The following is a 6,000-nucleotide window of genomic DNA, read 5'->3' as shown; positions in this document are numbered from 1 at the left end:
ACGCTTTACACAATAAAAAAAATAAGATAAAAAGAGGTGTTCAATTTGGCCCATGGCATGAGCGTTAAACGCCCTTCCAAAATTGTGCCGGCCTGGGTTGCCATTGTCAGAACTTGCTCGCCACACTATGCCACACCTCTGACCCTCTTTTGCCGCCGCCACTTGTGCCTGCCCGCCCGTGCCACTCCCGGGCCCGCGTGTCTGCCATTCAGGGCCCATTCCTCAGCCCCTGAGGAATGCCCGCGCGCGCTGATAACTTTATTTTTGTCACTGGGTGGGTCCCTGCCAGCCGAGGAGGTGGCTGGCTGCGAGCTCGGCGGGGCTGTCGCTGCCTGTGACCCTTTCTGTGGAGTTTCGGACTGCACTGGGAACCGTCGAGTAACGCAAGGTAAGGGCTGGCTGGCAGCGGTGTGTTTTAGTATCTTAAGAGTGTGTCTACGGTAATTGTGTACCCAGGCCTGCTTCAGGCACGTTTGTGTGAAGAAGTTGTGTCTCGGTGCACGGATTTAACCCCTTGTGCTCGTGTTCTGCTCGTTAACGGACCCCCTCAGAAGCACACTGTGTGTGGTGTGTGCAGGGAGATTGTCAGTGTTATCTTTAATAGGGTTATTTGGGTATATTATAGAAACTCTTACAGCCACCACACCGGTACCCGTGCGAAGTGGAGACGCTCTTCACTGCTCGTGTTACCGGACACTTTGTCTTCTGTGCACAATTACAAGCCCGGGTCTTTACCGACGGTGTTACCGGGACACCCTGCAGTAATACCAGACGTATTCCGGTAAATCTCTAAACTGTCCCCAGCAGCCTTTTGTAGCCCGGAGAAACCTTTCAGAAATACCAGAAAAAAATGTGCTCTTAATGGTAATTCCCCAAATGTCCGTGTCGAGAAACAAATACGGTAGAAATGTCGCCAGCAGTGACATTACTGTCTCTGCCTGGTCCGGTCCCTGTTTTATCCCCACTTCATGGTTTTGGCCAAGATGATGGATATTGTAGTAAAAACTGTGATAATGGCCGCGTCGATTTACCATTCTCCACAACTATTTCTGGAATGGTCAGGTTTCTGTGGAGATTTTTGTGATTAAAGTCTGGAGACATTGTTTCCACGGGTGAGAGCTGGGAAATTCCCGAGCAGTTAAGGCTGCCACAAATGCAGAGGCGTTTCCATACATCGGGTGTGCGGTATGAGCAGCAGCACTCTCCCAGGTCATCTCCAGAGATGTTTCAAATGTCGGGAGAAGGAAAAATTGTCACTGACCCGATGACCGGTCACTGCTCCTCTCGAGTTATTTCCAGCAAGTTCTAAAGGGCCAGTTGTCCTTGGCCATTTAGACTCGGGTACAGGTGCTATAACAGAGTGCACTCGGTATTTGCACCTGTTTTAGCACTAGCAGCCACACGGATGTGAGCCCAAATTGGCCCCACTCATGTGTTGGCACAGCAGTGGGTGCCAGGCCCTTTCTGTGTGCGAGGGGCACAAAAGTGTGCCCAACAAACAGAAATACTGCTTGCACGAATAAGTCCCTGTTTTTTTAGCACGGATACTAATTGGGTGCAAAAATTCTCTCAACCCCTTGGTTATTTGCATTTTTTATTTCTGTCTGCAATTTTACGGTGCTCCGTGTTTGTTCATTGGATGCCCTCAGAGTTCCAAACGTTTACGAGGATATCGTGTATTGCGTTGCAATTGGATGTATACAGCATTTACTACTCCTGATAAAGTGTTGCAGTGCTTCACGGAGAGTAGTACGCTACTCCGGAACCCAAGATTAGTGGTTAATCCAGTGGTATTGATCGTTGAGGCTCATTGAATTAGTCTTGTGCTCCCAATGCTCCATGATTTAGTGGTTAATCCAGTGGTTATTGATCATTGGTGGATACTGAGTTACTCTTGTGCTCCCGATGCTCCATGACTTAGTGGTTAATCCAGTGGTTATTGATCATTGGTGGATACTGAGTTACTCTTGTGCTCCCAATGCTCCATGACTTAGTGGTTAATCCAGTGGTTATTGATCATTGGTGGATACTGAGTTACTCTTGTGCTCCCAATGCTCCATGACTTAGTGGTTAATCCAGTGGTTATTGATCATTGGTGGATACTGAGTTACTCTTGTGCTCCCAATGCTCCATGACTTAGTGGTTAATCCAGTGGTTATTGATCATTGGTGGATACTGAGTTACTCTTGTGCTCCCAATGCTCCGTGATTTAGTGGTTAATCCAGTGGTTATTGATTATTGGTGATTATTGAGTCACTATTGTGCTTCCAATGCTCCATACATTTGCCCCAGTTTCTTTGTAGTGGATTAGATTAGAAATAGGCAGGCTGGTCTGTGTGAGTTTGTGCAAGTGGTTTTTGGGATGAATAGATGGGTGAGAGTAGGTTATGAATTGTTCGGCTGCAGGGGTACAGTTCAGAGGAGGGCAGGTGGTGCTCAATGAAATGAGGGGCAGGCGATGTGCAGAAATATTGAAGCGAGGCAGGCATGCCACCCAGAGTGGGCTGTACCCAGAAAGAGGAGGGGCGTGGAAGATGGGGGTGAGGAGGGGTCATTGAAACGGAAGAAATAAGTCGATCAATAGAAAATTTGACGTGAAAGTCAGGTTTTCATGCATGAATTTAGAGTATATTGGGGAGGGGGCTTTTTAGGATATCATGCAATCTGATGATTTAAACGGTGGAAAGAAACTGTAGAGAATAAAATAACATCATTGAACTGTGAGAAAAAATAATTTCTAAAAATGTAAATGATTTGCCATGTTGGTGTGTGAAATAAAACATTTTTTTTAATATGCGCTCATGTGCAGTTACTGTCATAACATGTTTTTGCTTCAGGAGGTTAATATAATGCAGTTTCTTGCTCGCAGGTACCAATACATTTTGCAGGCCCATGGTTAGTGACTTAAAGAAGGGTCTTTACTTGGTTTATACTCTCGTCTATGTATCCTTTCTGTGAAATGTAGGTTAAAATGTTGAACTATAGTTTGCATTGTAAAGGACCAACAAGGTATCACTGAAGACGTTCAGTCAAATAATGCATATCTCTGTACTATTTTCCTATAATTCTTGGGATTCTGTAATCCCTGAATAAATACACGCTTCTAATTTCTTTTGTAATCGGCGACTTGTGACTCGCCCATTCACCGATTATAAAGAAAAGATGTCCGAGCTCGAGTATTATAAGTTATTGCAGCTGAGTTCTGACGTCACAATGCCAGCTGCCAGAGCCAGCAGCCGAGATAAAAGGCAGGTCAGGCCACAGAGCATAACTGAAGCAGCTGTTTAAAGAAGAGAAAACAGAACGTTACTTTTCTGTTATCTGCTCTATTTTTTAGCTTACAGAGATGAGCAGAGAGAACATATTTATTTTTGCACTAATTAGATAGTTTGAGAAAAGTTAGAATCTCTCTGCATGTTTCTACACATTCCTAGCTAGTGCAGCTTCCTTTTAAAAAAAATCAAATCTGCTTTCTCTTGAACAGTTTCTAATATCTATTTGCAACAAATAACTAACAGGTTTTTGATGTGTTTAATTTTACGCTGGTGGTTTTATTTTTATTCATCATGTTTAGAAACATGCTTGCTCTTTCATATGAAAAGGATATGCCCCAAACTTTTAAGTGGGTTGTGGAAAAAGTGATGGTGTAAACATTTTATATATGGGCTAAAGTACCTCCTGGAGAACATGATAAGGATATTGCAAGTCACCTCGGAGTGCCATAACCTTATAAAGGAACTCCGAATTCAACCATATTAATCTATATGGTGTTGGAATTCCTCGGTCACTTGCATTCCTTATATAAGGCGAGCTTGGGGTTTTGTGACATAATATACCACAAGTCCGCAGTTCTAGTGGTTTCATAAATTGTGCAAAAACCCAGATCTGGCATCACTGGATTGTAATGTACATTATCAAATATGCATTTCTTATTCTACCATTAAAGAAAGAGAGGCAGAATACAAACCAGAAGATCAAAGAGTTTGTTAAGATCACCAGAATCGCAAATTGTCATTATAGGGTTATATTTTACAGCAACATAATCTTTGTATTTTTGCACTGCATGATTTACTTCGGTTGAACATGGCATGAAGAATGTACATTTCTGAAAAAGGAAATGTTTTTTGTTGATTGTTGATCGTAACTTGGTGTCTTTCTGTGAAAGGAATTATAGACAATTGTTAATTTTAGTCAACAGGTGGAGTTTTAGTGAACTCATTTTGTTTCATATCCATTTGCTTTAAGCATGTTTTGTATGCAATAGTGGTTGGTTATGAGAAGCCAGTCTTTGCAAAGCTCATTTTACATTGACTGGGTGATTACACAAAACATTTTTGTTGTGTTTAGTTTTTTGACTTGGGAGTCATCATTCGTTGAACAAAGGGAGTTAAATAAATGGCAGAACAGGAACATTAATTTGCTGATGAGGAAATCAGCCCGGGCCTCTAAGTTTCTTATCATCCCATTATTCACAGAAAGTAGGCAATTCCCGTGAAAAATGGAAATAATCATAGATATGGCATAATTTCTCCGAATTTTGTTTTTGGTAAATATAGTTGTTTATGGCAGGTGCTGCACACATACCGTGTCTAGCAAATGATTTTAACAAACGTGGTATCTTAAAATGTGTGTTTCTAAGCGTATTCTTTTCAAAAGTATATAAAGTGCACCTCGTACAATGGTACTCTAGATATATTATATTTGTATTTCTTTTGCACAAGTGAAGGCCGGGAAAAGATCGCTTCTAGACATCAAATAATTGCAATCGTTAAAAGGTCCAAACATACAGGATATGCACACATTACAAAAAGACCAGTATTTACAATGTATTCCTCATTTAAGCAGTATTTTTTAGGGTATGTCTAAAACTATGAAAACTGCACAGATGTCATGGCCAAAGTATTAATAAGGATTTCCAGTGCCAAACCTCCAGCTTCCCTGGACCCAAAAGCATTATTATGAACACAATGTTCACGCGAAATGGTATTGGGGACCCAGGGAAGCAATTGAAGGTCGAGTAAGGAATCTAAAGACCCTTCCGCAGCTGCAACCCTCCACCAGAACTTGGGACTGCTGGTCCTAGAGAAACCATGGAGGTTGGCTCAGTGAGTGTGTCCTGAAAACTGCAGAGGAACTAAAGCCAAAAGATGCATCATAGCTTGTGTACGGCATAGGGAGACTAAAAGGGGACTCGAGAAAACAACAAAGGTCCAGGGATGGAGAACATGAGTGCATTCTAATGTGAGAGTTGGAAAAACCCAACAAGACTCAAGTTTCTCAGGAATGGAGTGTTTGCATCTTAATGCCTTTTATAGAGTGTCTGCTGACTCAGGAGAGGAAGTAACATCATGCCTTGCCGTGATGGCTGCCATCTTGGATTGGACACTTGTGTAATAGTAGTCAATGACTCGAGAAATAAAGTCCACCATCTTGGAATGGGAATTGCCCTGACTACGAGTCCCACATCTCCAACTGTGTCCTGTTTGCCATGTCCTCCAATCCCCTTAGTGTCACTCTTCTTGGAACTGGCACACCTCTAGGTACGTGCTTGCTGTCATGATGTGTGTGGAGCTCTGACCTGTCAGTAAATTAAACTGGGAGTCCGTAGTGAAATTTGTAGTTGGTTCCAAAGCATGGCACTAAATACAGCAATGTGTTTATCACAAAGTCTCGATTGTTGACACCTGTGAATTTTTATTTAAGGATCAGTTGCAGAGCATAATCTAAGTTATAGTTGAAGAAAATTAGTACAGTTTGCAAAGTACTGAGAGTCCATCCATGAACAGCCTTTAAGACTCTAGACAGACCTCTCAACATTATCTCATGAGAGATGCTCAACCAAGTCAAGCTCCTCCTGAGGCCGGATCAATTGATCGAATTTAAATAAACCAAAAATATTCTTAATCTGGTTTGGACTGCTTCAATCTTGCCAGTGGATGCCCCTAAAGCTTAAATAAACTCCCATACATTGCCCTAGTCTAGAAAATGATGTGGCTTGAA

The 6,000-nt window shown here is 42.3% G+C and overlaps 1 protein-coding gene across 1 annotated transcript in view; it reads left to right on the top strand.

The window, feature by feature from the left end:
- The first annotated feature begins 266 nt into the window (after positions 1–266).
- Positions 267–6,000, top strand: part of SPTB (spectrin beta, erythrocytic) — a 280,750-nt gene continuing 275,016 nt past the window's right edge. Inside the window, exon 1 of the mRNA XM_086937103.1 lies at positions 267–388. The gene's annotated coding sequence lies outside the window, so the exon portion shown is untranslated. The remainder of the gene's footprint in view (positions 389–6,000) is intronic.

The sequence above is a fragment of the Lissotriton vulgaris genome, chromosome 9 (assembly GCF_964263255.1).
Source record: "Lissotriton vulgaris chromosome 9, aLisVul1.2, whole genome shotgun sequence".
Classification (NCBI taxonomy): domain Eukaryota; kingdom Metazoa; phylum Chordata; class Amphibia; order Caudata; family Salamandridae; genus Lissotriton; species Lissotriton vulgaris.
The sequence above is the reverse complement of the archived record's forward strand: the minus strand, read 5'-3'. Positions and strand labels throughout refer to the sequence as shown.